We start from the raw sequence: 16,508 nt of genomic DNA on the forward strand, positions 1-16,508 counted from the left end.
AAAGGACACGTGTTCTCTCTCCCCGTCTCCAAGAGAACTGAAAACAGACCACAAAGAAATGGCATAACTTGCTTGAGAAAGTGTGCCTAGTCTTGCAGGGCTGCGCTATATCAATGCAGGGTTGCTGTCCTGGGGTGTGGAGCCATGTACTCCTGCAGTCGGTGCAGATACTCTCTGGGAGCAGGCAGTAGGCACTTCATAACGAGTGGTGCCACAGTGCAATGCATCGTTAGCTAGGTTACTGGCCCATAGCCCTTCCTGAGCTGTAAGCCCTGGAAATGGATTTCTCCAGTGGCTCTGGAAGTCTGAGTGCTCCTAACTTGACAGAAAGGTTGGCAGTAAACAAGAGGCTGATATTGCTCTTATAGATTCATAGATATTTAGGTCAGAAGGGACCATTATGATCATCTAGTTCGAACTCCTGCACAACACAGGCCACAGAATTTCACCCACCACTCCTGCAAAACACCTCTCACCTATGTCTGTGCTATTGAAGTCCTCAAATCGTGGTTTAAAGACTTCAAGGAGCAGAGAATCCTCCAGCAAGTGACCCATGACCCATGCTACAGAGGAAGGCAAAAAACCTCCAGGGCCTCTTCCAATCTGCCCTGGAGGAAAATTCCTTCCCGACCCCAAATATGGTGATCAGCTAAACCCTGAGCATATGGGCAAGATTCATCAGCCAGATACTACAGAAGATTCTTTCCTGGGTAACTCAGATCCCACCCCATCTAATATCCCATCACAGGCCTATTTGCCATGAATATTTAATTACCAAAACCAAGTTATCCCATCATACCACCTCCTCCATAAACTTATCAAGTTTAATCTTAAAGCCAGATAGATCTTTTGCCCCCACTGCTTCCCTTGGAAGGTTGTTCCAAAACTTCACTCCTCTGATAGTTAGAAACCTTCGTCTAATTTCTAGTCTAAATTTCCTGGTGGCTGGTTTATATTCATTTGTTCTTGTGTCCACATTGGTACTGAGCTTAAATAATTCCTCTCCCTCTCCAGTAATTATCCCTCTGATATATTTAGAGAGAGCAATCATATCTCTCCTCAACCTTCTTTTAGTTAGGCTAAACAAGCCAAGCTCCTTGAGTCTCCTTTCATAAGACAAGTTTTCCATTCCTCGGATCATCCTAGTAGCCCTTCTCTGTACCTGTTTCAGTTTGAATTCATCCTTCTTAAACGTGGGAGACCAGAACTGCACACAGAATTCCAGGTGAGGTCTCACCAGGGCCTTGTATAACAGTACTAAAACCTCCTTATCTCTACTGGAAATACCTCTCCTGATGCATCCCAAGACCGCATTAGCTTTTTTCACGGCCGTATCACGTTGGCGGCTCATAGTCATCCTATGATCAACCAATACTCCAAGGTCCTTCTCCTCCTCCGTTACTTCTAATTGATGCGTCCCTAGCTTATAACTAAAATTCTTGTTGTTAATCCCTAAATGCATGACCTTACACTTCTCACTATTAAATTTCATCCTATTACTATTACTCCAGTTTACGAGGTCATCCAGATCCTTCTGCAGGATATCCCTGTCCTTCTCTAAATTAGCAATACCTCCCAGCTTTGTATCATCCGCAAACTTTATTAGCACATTCCCGCTTTTTGTGCCAAGGTCAGTAATAAAAAGATTAAATAAGATTGGTCCCAGAACCAATCCTTGAGGAACTTGACTGGTAACCTCCCTCCAGCCTGACAGTTCACCTTTCAGTAGGACCCATTGTAGTCTCCCCTTTAACCAATTCCTTATCCACCTTTCAATTTTCCTACTGATCCCCATCTTATCCAATTTAACTAATAATTCCCCATGTGGCACGGTATCAAACGCCTTACTGAAATCTAGGTAAATTAGATCCACTGTTTCCTTTGTCTAAAAAATCTGTTACTTTCTCAAAGAAGGAGATCAGGTTGGTTTGGCACGATCTACCTTTTGTAAAACCATGTTGTATTTTGTCCCAATTACCATTGACCTCAATGTCCTTAACTACCTTCTCCTTCAAAATTTTTTCCAAGACCTTGCATACTACAGATGTCAAACTAACAGGCCTATAGTTACCCAGATCACTTTTTTTCCCTTTCTTAAAAATAGGAACTAGGTTAGCAATTCTCCAATCATATGGTACAACCCCTGAGTTTACAGATTCATTAAAATTCTTGCTAATGGGCTTGCAATTTCATGTGCCAATTCCTTTAATATTCTTGGATGAAGATTATCTGGGCCCCCTGATTTAGTCCCATTAAGCTGTTTGAGGTTTCTCTTCTACCTCAGATATGGTAATATTTACCTCCATATCCTCATTCCCATTTGTCCTGCTACCATTATCCCTAATATCCTCTTTAGTCTTATTAAAGACTGAGGCAAAGTATTTGTTCAGATATTGGGCCATGCCTAGATTATCCTTGACCTCCACTCCATCCTCGGTGTTTAGCGGCCCATGTCTTCTTTCTTTGTTTTCTTCTTATTTATATGGCTATAGAACCTTTTGCTATTGGTTTTAATTCCCTTTGCAAGGTCCAACTCTACTTGACTTTTAGCCTGTCTCACTTTATCCCTACATGTTCTGACCTCAATAAGGTAGCTTTCCTTGCTGATCCCTCCCTTCTTCCACTCCCTGTATGCTTTCTGCTTCTTCTTAATCACCTCTCTGAGTTGCTTGCTCATCCAGCTTGGTCTACAACTCCTGCCTATGAATTTTTTCCCCTTTCTTGGGATGCAGGCTTCTGATAACTTCTGCAGCTTTGATTTAAAATAATCCCAGGCCTCCTCTACCTTTAGATCCATAAATTCTTCAGTCCAAACCACTTCCCTAACTAATTTCCTTAATTTTTGAAAGTCAGCCCTTTTGAAATCGAAAACCCTAGTTGCAGATTTATTTTTGTTAATCCTTCCGTTCAGTTTGAACTGAATTAGCTCATGATCACTTGAGCCGAGATTATCCCCCACAACCATTTCTTCTAGGAGGTCCTCACTACTCACCAAAACCAAATCTAAAATGGCATCCCCTCTAGTCGGTCAGCAACTAATTGCTGAAGGAATCCATCAGCTATCACATCTAGGAAAATCTGAGCCCTATTGTTATTACTAGCACTCGTCCTCCAGTCTATATCTGGGAAGTTAGTCTCCCATGATCACACAGTTTCCATTAGTATTTATTTTATTAAAAACATTAAAAAGGACTCTATCCATATCCAGATTAGATCCCGGTGGTCTATAGCACACCCCAAGCACTATCCCAGGGGAGGCTCTAATAGTTTTCTTCCCCAATGTAATTTTTGCCCAGACGGACTCAGTCATATCCATTTCATCGCTTCTTATTTCTTTACAATCTGCCTCATCATTGATCTACAATGCTACTCCACCACCTTTACCTTTATTTCTGTCTTTCCTAAACAGCACATACCCCTCAATACCTGTAGCCCAGTCGTGACGACTATTCCACCATGTTTCTGTTATCCCTAGAATATCTGGTTTCACTTCCAGCACCAGTAGCTCTAGTTCCTCCATTTTGTTACCCAGGCTCCTCGCTTTTTTGTACAAACATCTTAATTTTTGCTGTTTGGCCTCACTCACATTCTGTACCCTATTAGGCACGGTCATTCTACAGCCAGTAGAACCTATTAGACTGGTATCTACACTACCCTTCCTCCTACCCACGGCTGTATCCTCTCTTACTTCGTTTTCTTTCCTCTCAATGCTAAAATCCGGCGTGGAGATTACCTGGACATCTCCCAGCCATCTCCCCCAAATTCCTAGTTTAAAGCTCTCTTAATCAGTTGTGCCAGCCTCCAACCTAGAAGTCTATTTCCTTCCCTACTCAGATGAAGTCCGTCCCGAGAGAACTGTCCTCTGTCCATGAATGCCTCCCAGTGGCCACACATCCCAAAGCCCTCCTTATAGCACCACTGCCTAAGCCATCTGTTGATAGTCATAATCTTGTCACACCTTTGTTGCCCCTCTCTAGGAACAGGCAGAATCCCACTAAAGATCACCTGAGCCTCGATTTTCCTTACGCGTCTTCCCTAGCCTAGCATAGTCTCCCTTAATACTTTCCAGCGAGAATCTAGCAGTATCATTTGTTCCCACATGAAGGATAATTAGGGGATTCTTTCCTGCTCCCTTTAGAATCCTTTTCAACCTCAGGTCTACATCCTGTATCTTAGCACCTGGAAGACAGCACACCCTCCTATTCTCTGGATCAGCTCTGGTTACAGGCCTATCTATTCTTCTCAGTAAAGAGTCCCCGATCACATAGACCTGCCTTTTCCTGGTGATGGTGCTATTCTCCAGTCTATCCCCTGTTCCCTCTGGCTGCAAGTTCTTTCCATTCCTGTTCTCCCTTGTAATCCTCTTCAATCCATCCTGTATCCTCCTGGGGCTCATATTTGGTGTTGTTTGGAAGAGGACTGGCTGAATGACCCAAAAGCTCCTTTCCAGCCCTCCCACCTAAGAAACCTTTGGCTGCGTCCTCCCCCATAGGACGCAAGGGTTGTCCTAGGCAGGATCCTGATACACAAACATCTCTCCAAAGTAGATCTCCCCCAGTGTGCCTGGAGCCAAAAGGGGTGAAAGGCTGAGTATGAGCCCATAGCCTCACACCCCTGGATGGTTCATTATTGGAGTGAGATGCTGCTGTCCCAGACAGCTAGTGAGAGGCAGTTCAAGCTCCTTAATGGATAAGACCCCATTGTCCACACTCCCCTGTAGACTGGTGGCTGTGTTTTTTAATGTGTCTGTGGGTATCCAGAATTGCACATATTCCAGTGCGTCCTGGCTAAACCAATATCTCTTTGCGCCCCTGCAGAGAGCCAGGAGGCACCTGAGGCCTGGAAAATCAGTCTGGAACACACTCGCGTATTAACTGTTCGCGCAGTAGCTCTCAAACTTTTGTATTGGTGACTCCTTTCACATAGCAACCCCCCATATAAATTAAAAACACTTTTTTTTTTATATATTTAACACCATTATAAATGCTGGAGGCAAACCATGTTTGGGGTGGAGGTTGACAGCTCGCGACCCCCCATGTAATAACCTTGTGACCCCCTGAAGGGTACTAACTCCAGAATCCTGCCAGACCTGCCTCATTTGTCTCCCCCTTTTACAAGGAGATGCTTGCTCTCCTCCTTTGAGCCTCCCTCACTGTTCCAGACTCCAGTTCCCTGTCATGTGGCCAGTCCCTCTCCCCTGCTCAGCCTGCCAACGTGCAACAGTCTGTTTCCAGCTAGATGCACGCCCTTACCATAACCAGGGCTGGGCAAGTAGATTTTGCTCAATATGCAGGTTACATCCCTCAGCTTCAGATGTCCCCTCATGATATATGGTTCTCAAACATCCTTATTAACGGAGCTGGGGGAAGGCAGGGTTACATCTCCACCCCCACACAAACAATTTGACCTCACTAGCTGTTCGGGCTCTGAACTGAGAGTAACACGCAGCTTCCCAGAATGGATCCTTTGCAGCGATGAAGCAGATGTGCTATGAGGCAGGGTGATATACCTGACCATGGTGGGAGACTCCAGAGGCCTGCAAGTGCTTTGAATAGGAAGAGCTGGAAGTGCAAAGTCTAATCATGGTGTCTGGCTGCTTTTAAAAGCCATCTGGGAGTGAATGGCTGTGGAGAGGAAATTCCCTTCGCCAGGGAAGGAAGGTGGTAAATGCAGAACGTTCCCTTCGGCCACTTACGCTCGGGCCATAAACATGGCTGGGAGTGACGCTGCAGACATAGAGCTGGTTCCAATTTGTCCGATGCAGCCAGACTTAAAGCAGCTGGTGCAAATTGGATCTAGTCCATGAGAGCTCCTAGGGCCCATCCTGCGGGCAGAGCTTGCAGCCTTCCCTCTCCCCATCCTGGCGCCATTCTCTACCTGGGAAGCCATTCGTCCTCTCCTCTTCTGTGTCATTCCTGGCATATCTCTGTACAGCTTCTGACAACTCATCCCCACCTTTCCCTAGGGAACTTCAGCTGCTGGGTGGGCCAGCTTTCTCCTTCCCTGGGACCTTCAGGGGAGAGAAGGGAGTGGCTGAGGGGAGGCACTTAACCCACCCACACTGCCTGGAGCAAAGCAGCCTGGACAGTGTTTGAAATGTGGCTGAACCAGATTACGGTTGCAAAGTGATTCTGGGGAGGAGCAGATGAGACGGCTAGATACTTCCTGGTGTAGTCGCTGCCTTAAGCCCCAAGGAAATATTGCTGGTCTGGAAGACGCAATGTCTGGGCATTTTAGCACTGCCTGTCGCTCTGGGGAGGAACGGGCTCCCCTACTGGAGTGGGGGGACTGCAGGGAGAAGCCAGGGTGGGACAGAAAGGAGCGGGCCCAGCTCTTGTATTTCATGAATGAACTCATCTACGTTAGGGGGAAGGGTTTGATGACTTTGTTCTTAAAACTTTTAAATGTGAAAGATTATAAATGATGAAACCTCCCTTACCTAAATAAGGGCAGTATCAGCCAGGTGTGATCACTTCATTTATTAGCTGAGCTCTAATGTTCTGCCCAGTTTCATAGAATCATAGAATATCAGGGTTGGAAGGGACCTCAGGAGGTCATCTAGTCCAACCCCCTGCTCAAAGCAGGACCGATCCCCAATTAAATCATCCCAGCCAGGGCTTTGTCAAGCCTGACCTTAAAAACTTCTAAGGAAGGAGATTCTACCACCTCCCTAGGTAACGCATTCCAGTGTTTCACCACCCTCCTAGTGAAAAAGTTTTTCCTAATATCCAACCTAAACCTCCCCCACTGCAACTTGAGACCATTACTCCTTGTCATGTCCTCTTCTACCACTGAGAATAGTCTAGAACCATCCTCTCTGGAACCACCTCTCAGGTAGTTGAAAGCAGCTATCAAATCCCCCCTCATTCTTCTCTTCTGCAGACTAAACAATCCCAGTTCCCTCAGCCTCTCCACATAAGTCATGTGTTCCAGACCCCTCATCATTTTTGTTGCCCTTCGCTGGACTCTCTCCAATTTATACACATCCTTCTTGTAGTGTGGGGCCCAAAACTGGACACAGTACTCCAGATGAGGCCTCACCAATGTCACATAGAGGGGGACCATCACATCCCTTGATCTGCTCGCTATTCCCCTACTTATACATCCCAAAATGCCATTGGCCTTCTTGGCAACAAGGGCACACTGCTGACTCATATCCAGCTTCTCGTCCACTGTCACCCTGAGGTCCTTTTCCGCAGAACTGCTGCCTAGCCATTCGGTCCCTAGTCTGTAGCTGTGCATTGGGTTCTTCCGTCCTAAGTGCAGGACCCTGCACTTATCCTTATTGAACCTCATCAGATTTCTTTTGGCCCAATCCTCCAATTTGTCTAGGTCCCTCTGTATCCTATCCCTGCCCTCCAGCGTATCTACCACTCCTCCCAGTTTAGTATCATCCGCAAATTTGCTGAGAGTGCAATCTACACCATCCTCCAGATCATTTATGAAGATATTGAACAAAACCGGCCCCAGGACCGACCCCTGGGGCACTCCACTTGACACCGGCTGCCAACTAGACATGGAGCCATTGATCACTACCCGTTGAGCCCGACAATCTAGCCAACTTTCTACCCACCTTATAGTGCATTCATCCAGCCCATACTTCTTTAACTTGCTGACAAGAATACTGTGGGAGACCGTGTCAAAAGCTTTGCTAATGTCAAGAAACAATACATCCACTGCTTTCCCTTCATCCACAGAACCAGTAATCTCCTCATAGAAGGCGATTAGATTAGTCAGGCATGACCTTCCCTTGGTGAATCCATGCTGACTGTTCCTGATCACTTTCCTCTCATGTAAGTGCTTCAGGATTGATTCTTTGAGGACCTGCTCCATGATTTTTCCGGGGACTGAGGTGAGGCTGACTGGCCTGTAGTTCCCAGGATCCTCCTTCTTCCCTTTTTTAAAGATTGGCACTACATTAGCCTTTTTCCAGTCATCCGGGACTTCCCCCGTTCGCCACGAGTTTTCAAAGATAATGGCCAATGGCTCTGCAATCACAGCCGCCAATTCCTTTAGCACTCTTGGATGCAACTCGTCCAGACCCATGGACTTGTGCACGTCCAGCTTTTCTAAATAGTCCCTAACCACCTCTTTCTCCACAGAGGGCTGGCCATCTATTCCCCATGTTGTGATGCCCAGCGCAGCAGTCTGGGAGCTGACCTTATTAGTGAAGACAGAGGCAAAAAAAGCATTGAGTACATTAGCTTTTTCCACATCCTCTGTCACTAATGTTTGGCCCATTCTCCCCTGGGTTGGAGTGCCAGGGCCCTGACTGTGTAGACTGGTGTGCTGGTTGCTTTGCTGATGATAGATTCCAAGTCCAGAAAGGACTATTATGATCATGTACCCTGATCTCCTGTATAGCACGGGCCAGAGACCCACCCCAAAGTCATTCCTAGGCAGAGTCATTCCTAGAAAAACCTCCCGTCTTGATTTAACAATTGTCAGTGATAGAGAATCCACCATGACCCCTAGTAAATTGTTCCAGTGGTTAATTGCTCTTCCTTAAAAATGTACACCTTGTTTCCAGTCTGAATTTGTCTAGCTTCAACTCCCAGCCATTGGATCTGGGGGAAGAGGGGGGAATCAAAGCTCCAAGGGCTAAGCCTCACAGCCCAGCTCCACAGCTTGTACACAGAGAGCAACCCAGAGCTGGCCCAAACGCGCCACTCACCACGTCCCGCTGCCTCCCAGCACGGAGCCTGCAGCTTTTTCCCTCCAAAACTCCCATTAGCTGCCTCTGGTCACCGCTCCAGAAGGGACTGGTTCCATGGAAACCACTCTCTGGGGTGTGAACTTCCACAGCCTGATAGGATCAGAAACCCCCTAAATATTGGGCTCAAGTGACTGGCCAGCCTCTGTCTCGCTGCAGGCAAGGGAATATGAGTGCATGATTGGAATTGCCTGCCGCAGTCGCGTGACAGACAGCCTCGAGCAGAGACTGCTTGTGGACATAGGAAGTCCCCTACAAGCTTCCCTTACTCCCTGCAAGAGCATGAGGGCTGCATGCATTTCCACTCTCTGCTTGCACTGAGGAGACAAGATCGTGTTGGCAGACTGCTCTGCTAGGGTCTGCAGGTGTCTAGAACTGAGTGCTTTTTTTAAAGCAAATTGCATGTTCTCTCCCTTATTTGCTGGGCTGATGCTTGCTTGTAAACACTTGTCCCGGGTGGCAGGAACTCTGGAGCAAGAACGGTGTCGGGAACATGAAACTTTTCCGCTAGTGTCTGATCTACTACCTAGGCATGCAAGCTGTGGATGAGGGGACCATGAGGCAGAAGTTACCAAGAGAATTATATAGCTGTCCTATGGCTCTGGCCTCCCCTTGCATCTCCTTTCTCCTTCCTGTTTCATTGCACTCTGGCCCATGGAATCCGCACCTCCCATCAGCCAGCACCCTTCTCCATCCACAGTCACGCTGCTCCACCATCTGCCTCCTCTGCGCTGAGCTCTTGTGTGGGCCTCCCCACATCTCTCGCCCACACCGTCCCACTGGCTGCTCCCCAAGCACTGCTGTCAGAGGCAGGGGCTGGAGGAAATCAAATTGGTGCTCAAATTTGACTGAGGCAACAATGGCAGTTATGCTGAGACTGCGTGAACCTCTCTGTGGCCAGGGTTATGGGAGGGAAATTGTCCCTATTTGATTAACAAGTGTCCCTGACTTGCTTCCGAGATCCGGCAGCTAACACATGCTGCACCGTGCTGCCAAGTGACTATGTACAAATGAGTCTAGGGGCCAGGAAGAGGAGTTCTGGACATGAACTCCGTGGACTGGTCTTGTGCAGATGGGCCTTTCCCATCGTCCTGTTCTTGTAGGTTTCACCTACTGGGACTGGGAGGGATGGGGGAGGTAGAGAGTGATTTCCTCTGTGGCCAGGCCCTTTGACAACTACAATACATGAAGCTGTTGTCACTGTAGCATGAGTGAAGCCTCCTGTGTTGGCAAGTTAGAATCCTAGAATATCAGGGTTGGAAGGGACCTCAGGAGGTCATCTAGTCCAACCCCCTGCTCAAAGCAGGACCAACTCCAACTACATCGTCCCAGCCAGGGCTTTGTCAAGCCTGACCTTAAAAACCTCTAAGGATGGAGATTCCACCATCTCCCTAGGTAACGCATTCCAGTGTTTCACCACCCTCCTGGTGAAATAGTGTTTCCTGATATCCAACCTAAACCTCCCCCACTGCAACTTGAGACCATTACTCCTTGTTCGGTCATCTGCCACCACTGAGAACAGCCAAACTCCATCCTCTTTGGAACCCCCCTTCAGGTAATTGAAGGCTGCTATCAAATCCTCTCTCACTCTTCTCTTCTGCAGACTAAATAACCCCAGTTCCCTCAGCCTCTCCTCGTAAGTCATGTGTCCCAGCCCCCTAATAATTTTCATTGCTCTCTGCTGGACTCTCTCCAATTTGTCCACATCCCTTCTGTAGTGGGGGAACCAAAACTGGACGCCATACTCCAGGTGTGGCCTCACCAGTGCCGAATAGAGAGGAATAATCACTTTCCTCTATCTGCTGACAATGCTCCCACTAATACAGCCCAATATACCATTGGCCTTCTTGGCAATGAGGGCACACTGCTGATTCATATCCAGCTTCTTATCCACTGTAATCCCTAGGTCCTTTTCTGCAGAACTGCTGCCTAGCCAGTCGGTCCCCAGCCTGTAGCAGTGCATGGGATTCTTCCTTCATAAGTGCAGGACTCTGCACTTGTCCTTGTTGAACCTCATCCGATTTCTTTTGGCCCAATCCTCCAATTTCTTTAGGTCCCTCTGATTCCTATCCCTACCCTCCTACCACTCCTCCCAGTTTAGTATCATCTTCAAACTTGTTAAGGGTGCAATCCACACCATCCTCCAGATCATTAATGAGGATATTGAAGAAAACCGGCTCGAGGCCTGACCCTTAGGGCACTCCACTTGATACCAGCTGTCAACTAGACATGGAGCCATTGATCAATACTCGTTAAGCCCGATGATCTAGCCAGCTTTCTATCCACCTTATAGTCCATTCGTCTAGCCCATTCTTCTTTAATTTGCTGGAAAGAATATTGTGAGAGACCATATCAAAAGCTTTGCTAAAGTCAAGGAATAACATGTCCACTGCTTTCCCCTCATTCACAGAGCCAGTGTAGTGTGTAGCCTCTTGCTGTTTTGTCACCAAAAGGCAGTTTTTGGCAACAAAACTTGCCAGTGTAGACAAGCCCTGAGTTACTGAAATCTTCACATCTTTAAGTCAAGACTTCAAGTTACAGAGAATCCACCATTTGCACTAGTTTAAACCTGCAGGTGACACGTGCCCCACACTGCAGAGGAAGGCAAAAAAAACCCCAGGGTCTTTGCCAATCTGACCAGGGGAAAATTCCTTATCAACACCAAATATGGCTATCCATTCGACCCTGAGCATGTGGGCAAGACCCACCAACCAGACACCTGGGAAAGAATTCTTTAGTAACCCAGAGCCTGTCCTATCTAGTGCCCTGTCTCTAGCTGTTGGGGACTTTTGCTACAGGCAGTCACCGATGGGCCACATACCATTGTAGGCGGTCTCATCGCACCATCCCCACCATAAACTTATCAAGCTCAGTCTTGAAGCCAGTTAGGTTTTTTTTGCCCTCACTGCTCCCCTTGGGAGGCTGCTTCAGAACTTCACTCCTCTGATGGTTAAAAACCTTCATCTAATTTCAAGCTTAAACTTGTTGATGGCTAGCTTCTATCCATTTGTTCTTGTGTCCACATTGGCGCTTAACTTAGATAACTCCCCTCCCTCCTTGGTATTTGTATATGTGATGTATTTATAGAGAGCAATCCTATCTCCCCTCAGCCTTCATTTGGTGAGGCTAAACAAGCCAAGCTCTTTGACTCGCCTCTTACAAGGTAGGTTTATCATTCCTCGATCACCATCCTCTGCACCTGTTCCAGTCTGAATTCATCTTTCTTAAACTTGGGAGACCAGAACACCACGCGATATTCCAGATGCTTGTGTAATGGCAATAACACTTCCCTGTCTCTGAGGGAAAGAGAAAAAGTGAGGCCTGTGGAGTTCTGGAAGGCAGGGTTTGTGCTACCAGAGGCTGGGGACAAAGCTGTCTCATGCTGAGGGCAGGTGCTGGCGAACCGTGGGTGGTGGGTGAACGTGCCCTTGGGGGAGGCTAGCCCCGGGCCCCTCCCCATCTGCACAAGGCCCCGCCCCATCTGTCCCCCTCCACCACTGGAGCACCCCCTCACCTGTCCCCAGCCCCAGAGCTCCAGGTGGTGTGGCCCCAGAGCACCAGGCAGCACAGCTCCAGCACTGGGAGGACGGGTGGCACGGCATGTCTCCAGCCTGGGGGTCTTGTGTGCACCGCAGCTCTTGCCAACAGAAGGGAACAACAGGCAGGAGGAGTCCTGGGGATGGAGCGTAAGCAGGGCCACACCAGGCTGTTTGGGGGAGCACAGACTTCTCCAGCCTACAATATCTGCCGCCTATGCTCACAACCCAGGGCGCCCTGGGGAGTGGCACAGGCAGGCACTGTAATGAGCTGGTATGTGACACTACAGTCCATCAGATAAGCCAAATGACTCATAACATGGCTTGGATGCCATGTTGTCATAGCGACACTCTGACTTCCTTGAGCAATGCCTAGCCAAGTAGCTGGGCCGAAGCAGAATCTGTCCTGAGGCATGGGAGGGATAAAGGAGGAAGCGATATTTATCTCCCTAGATTGACTTGCCTTTCACACAGTCAGTACCATGAGTCATGGTCAGCAGCCAGGCGGCTTCATTAACCAGCTCTCTTCAGCAGGCAGAAACGGGTGCTGGCAGCTCGACTCTTCCTCTCCTGAGAGTCCCAAAGTTACCTCTACTCCACATGCTCTTTTATTGACTACTGGTGTGTCTCAGAAAGGGAGCCTGTCGCTCACACGGAGGGAAGCGAATCCCATGGCACTTGCTTCTGGCATGTGTAACCTTTTTTTGCGCCCTTCAGTTTGGGCGACACAGTTATAGCTACAGTTCGGGGAACAAACCCTGTCCCTTCAGCAAATGTGCTGGGAGCTCTTTGCAGTCAAGAAACTACAAACTCTAGGGAATGCTGTAAGCTCCTTCTCCTTGGGGTCCCGGAAGGCCAATCTAATGGTCACTAGAAGAGGTTCTTTCAAGTTGTGCTGGCTGCTGACTGCTTCAAGTGTCTCTAAAATGAAACATCTCAGGCTGCTCTTGGCACCTTTGCTGACAGTTTGTTTCCTTGCCCTGTCAGGGTTTGGATGCCTGGAAATGTGCTCCAGCCCCTAGTGATCCAGCAGCTTTCACCTTGAGCCTGTGGAAAGCGCCTGAGGCATTGCTGTGTTTGCACATGAGCACCGCAGGTTATCTGGCTCACCCTGCTGTTTGTGGGAGAGAGGGTTAGCATCGTGGTTGGCTTCACTGACGTGCAGTGGGCCTCCACCACCTCCCACCTGGCACCATCAAGCCACCTGTGCTTCCTTGCCCTGACCCAAATACCACAAAGGATAACAGAATTGGCTAACGCATGAAACTGCTGCTGGCTTTGGGTGGGACCGTGTGCTACTGGGCTGCCATCTAGAAACACCCTGCAGCTGTGAGATGCATTAGTCCCACAGAAGAAACCGCTGCACGCTTGCACTGCCTAATCTAGTTGCCCCAACTAGATATGGGCATCTCAGGGTGACCCAGGCAGAGCCCTCCGGCCTAGCCAGACATATGGAGTGTGTCTGTGCACAAGGACGTTGCTCTGGGCATGCTGCCTGCACCTTGTCCGTGTCAGTGGAGCAGGATGTGGAGGGGCCACTGTGCAACCGTGGGAGGGACTGGATGGCAGGACTCATTTGGGCAGCCCTGGAACCCTGTGCGTATAGCACACCTGGCAGCTCTGAGCTAAGGTGTGCCTGGAGCGGGTGTGTGCCAGGCTTCCCAGCTCCTAGAGCCGGAAAAGGAGGCTCCAATGTCAGAGCCACTGGCCCCTTCTGAGGCTGCTGCTCTGGAAGCAAACCTGCAAACTTGACTTGCAGCATCTCTGGGCGCATCTATACTGCCCAAAACCCCACCACAGCCAGTCTGAGCCCAGGTCAGCTGCTGCGGGCTCTTGCTACAGGTCTAAAAATAGCAGCGTAGCCGTTCCCACTCAGGCTCTGAAACCCAGCGAGGCGGGTGGGACTTAGAGCCCGAGCGGGAGCAGCTCTGCTGCTATTTTTAGCCCGATAGCATGAGCCCCAGGCAGATGACCTGGGATCTAAGACTCACTGCAACTGGGATGGGTTTTGTTTTGTTTTTTGCCACGTAGACATGCCCTTTGACTGCACAGATTGCATCTCTGCAACCCCGCTGCGTGTACCAAGGCAGAGCTCTTCAGTCCGGTTTTGTTCAATATCTTCATAAATGACCTGGAGGATGGTGTGGATTGCACCCTCAGCAAGTTTGCAAATTACACTAAAGTGGGAGGAGAGGTAGATACGATGGAGGGTAGGGATAGGCTACAGAGGGCCCTAGACAAATCAGAGGATTGGGCCAAAAGAAATCTGATGAGGTTCAACAAGGACAAGTGCAGAGTCCTGCACTTATGAAGGAAGAATCCCATGCACTGCTACAGACTAGGGACTGAATGCTTCGGCAGCAGTTCTGCAGAAAAGGACCTAGGGGTTACAGTGCACGAGAAGCTGGATATGAGTCAACAGTGTGCCCTTGTTGCCAAGAAGGCCAATGGCATTTTGGGATGTATAAGTAGGGACATTGCCAGCAGATCGAGGGATGTGATCGTTCCCCTCTATTCGACATTGGTGAGGCCTCATCTGGAGTACTGTGTCCAGTTTTGGGCCCCACACTACAAGAAGGATGTGGAAAAATTGGAAAGAGTCCAGCAGAGGTCAACAAAAATGATGAGGGGACTGGAACACATGACTTATGAGGAGAGGTTGAGGGAACTGGGATTGTTTAGTCTGCAGAAGAGAAGAATGAGGGGGGATTTGATAGCTGCTTTCAACTACCTGAAAGGGGGTTCCATAGAGGATGGATCTAGACTGTTCTCAGTGGTAGCAGATGACAGAACAAGGAGTAATGGTCTCAAGTTACAGTGGTGGAGGTTTAGGTTGGATATTAGGAAAAACTTTTTCACTAGGAGGGTGGTGAAACACTGGAATGCGTTACCTAGGGAGGTGGTGGAATCTCCTTCCCTAGGAGTTTTTAAGGTGAGGCTTGACAAAGCCCTGGCTGGGATGACTGAGTTGGGGATTGGTCCTGCTTTGAGCAGGGGGTTGGACTCGATGACCTCCTGAGGTCCCTTCCAACCCTGATATTCTATGATTCTATGTGAAGGGGTACTTCCTCAACTGTGCCCAGGCAGGCAGGGTCTGGATATGCAGCCAGTGGGCCGCCTGCCATCGTGAAGCAGCTGCAGTCTTGTTTGTCAGATCTCCTGGAATTCCAATTTGTGGTCTATATTAGCGCCCAGGGTACAGAAATGCCTCTGCAGGGGGCATGGATGGCTTCAAGGGCCCAGGGGTTTCCTTGCCGTCTCAGGCTGCTCAGACTATGCCATGCGGAGAGAGTTTCTCAGACACAGTCGGATTTTTCTGCACTAACGTGTTTCTTTCTCTGGCTCTCAGTGCTGTGGTAGAGCACACCCAGGGCTGCCTGAGTGACTCCACTATGGCTGTTACAGTCTCTTCACCCAGGACGTAAAAAATCACTACTCCCCTTTCTGCCTCTTGTCCCTGCTGTGCTCCATTCCTCGCCCACCGGAGCTCACACTCCAGCTGTCCTTTCAGTAATTGTTCATCTGGAGTCACCAATTGGTGCAATACCACCCGAACGTGTCCCTCGCCTGCTCTTGGTAAGCACCAAATATCTTTGCAAAGGGGGAATGAAGACATTGCAGAGTAAGCTGCTCTCGTGTGTGGCAGCCTGGAATGGCTGGTCCACCCCGTTCCCACATGTCTCCTGCTCACTTCCGGTGCAGCACTAGGATGGCATGATGGACAGCAGGAGGTGGCAGGTGCTGCAGTGTCATCTCTGAGCGAAAGCACAGCACAGCTCGCTTAGGAGAGCGTAAACCAGGGTGTAATCATTCCTGTGAGATCCGGGCATTCAAACAGTTCGGAGGATTATGGTGTGCAGCACCTCCTGGCACAGAGAATCAGCAAGGGAACCTGAGCAGCCCCAGCGATCTAGCCACGATACCTTGGTCTCCTGTACTCACTGCCTGTGATAAAGCAAGGGTGAGGGCATTTGTAAGTGCTCAGCCTCCAGTGAGCTCTGGCTCCACTGACTTCAGGGAAAGCAACATCAGGCCAGCACAGAGCACTTCAGATCATCCCCACCCTAAATTGTCTTCCCTGTCCCCCACCCAGCTGCCAAACCTCCTACTCCCCCTGTCCCACCAGCGACTCCTGCAGTGAAGCTCTCAGTTGTCTCTTTCATATTCAATTTTAAAAGCTGGCACCAACTGCCACAGAACTTTCATCCTTCTGCACAAACCCCCAAGGGCTTCAGAGGGCTTTGCTGCATAATTTAGGG

The 16,508-nt window shown here is 48.9% G+C and overlaps 1 protein-coding gene across 2 annotated transcripts in view; it reads left to right on the forward strand.

The window, feature by feature from the left end:
* The window catches only part of FA2H (fatty acid 2-hydroxylase), a 62,747-nt gene that overhangs the window by 30,536 nt on the left and 15,703 nt on the right, over positions 1-16,508 (forward strand). The gene's annotated exons all lie outside the window — the stretch shown is intronic.

Source organism: Caretta caretta, chromosome 12 (genome assembly GCF_965140235.1).
Source record: "Caretta caretta isolate rCarCar2 chromosome 12, rCarCar1.hap1, whole genome shotgun sequence".
Lineage (NCBI taxonomy): Eukaryota > Metazoa > Chordata > Testudines > Cheloniidae > Caretta > Caretta caretta.